The sequence below is a fragment of the Phyllostomus discolor genome, chromosome 1 (genome assembly GCF_004126475.2).
Source record: "Phyllostomus discolor isolate MPI-MPIP mPhyDis1 chromosome 1, mPhyDis1.pri.v3, whole genome shotgun sequence".
NCBI lineage: Eukaryota > Metazoa > Chordata > Mammalia > Chiroptera > Phyllostomidae > Phyllostomus > Phyllostomus discolor.
The window spans coordinates 156,658,299-156,659,453 of record NC_040903.2 but is presented as its reverse complement, the minus strand read 5'-3'; the positions used below and the strand labels follow the sequence as shown (position 1 = coordinate 156,659,453).

General features: G+C 37.3%; 1 pseudogene; it reads right to left on the bottom strand.

Annotated features, from left to right (window-relative positions):
• Positions 1–496: 496 nt before the first annotated feature.
• Positions 497–952, bottom strand: LOC114492900 (annotated as a pseudogene).
• Between the last annotated feature and the right edge of the window lie 203 nt (positions 953–1,155).

Here is a 1,155-nt window from a genome sequence, read left to right as displayed (position 1 = left end):
AAGGTGAGTAAACTTTTTTTATTGGAAAACAAATATACAACTTGGAATGGATTTGAGGCAAATTGTGCCACAAACAGATTTTCTTTAAGTGGCTAAACAAAGTTTAAAAAGCAAGTAACAAGAAAAGAAAATGTTTCTAGTACAGAGCCAGTAGTACAAAAAAAGAGTGTATGTATACCTGGATAATATACCCATTTTGCAATAGTGCAACTTTTAAGTACATATTGTTGACTGTCCATAATCCATGCAGAGTTACAGCTCCACACTTCAACAACAACATGCTGACAGTTCCTAAAGAAAACAGCTTTTAAAAAAGCCTAATCCATATGTTCCCTCATTGGACCAACTTCATCTAAGTTTAGATGTGCAGAAGGGCTTAGATATATCCAGAGTGAGCCACGTGTAACACGTTACTTGATCAATTTCCTAAAATAAGGCTTCGAGACAATGACAGTAAGATAAGGGAAGAAAACATGGAGCAATGAAGTTCTCATTGCTATACATGCATATTTTTATTGACAGTAGGGGAAACCTCTTGCAGATAAACTACAAATGGAGAAAAGGCAAATAAACAATTTCATACGAGAAATGTAACATTCTGTACAATGTCTTCTCTTTGCTGTCATCATTTATACAAATTCTTCATAATTTACTTGACCATCATCATGAACATCAGCTTCCCTGATCATTTCATCAACCTCTTCATCTGTTAACTTCTCTCCAAGGTTTGTCATCACATGGCGAAGCTCTACTATATTAAGATAGTCACTGCCATCCTTATCAAACACACTGAATGCTTCTCTAATTTTTTCTGCACTCCCTGTGTCTTTCATTTTACTTGCCTCATTGTCAGAAATTCTGAGAAGTCAGTTGTACCTTTACCCTCAGCATCCACTTCACTAATCATGTCCTATAATTCTGCTTCTCTGAGATTCTGCCAAATAGACCTCATTACATTTTGTTTGTTTTTTTTTAAATATTTTATTTATTTATTTTTTAGAGAGGGAAGGGAGGGAGATAGAGCGAGAGAGACAGACAGACAGACATCAATGTGCGGTTGCTGGGGGTTATGGCCTGCAACCCAAGAATGTACCCTGGCTGGGAATCGAACCTGGGACACTTTGGTTCCCAGCCCGCGCTCAATCCACTGAGCTA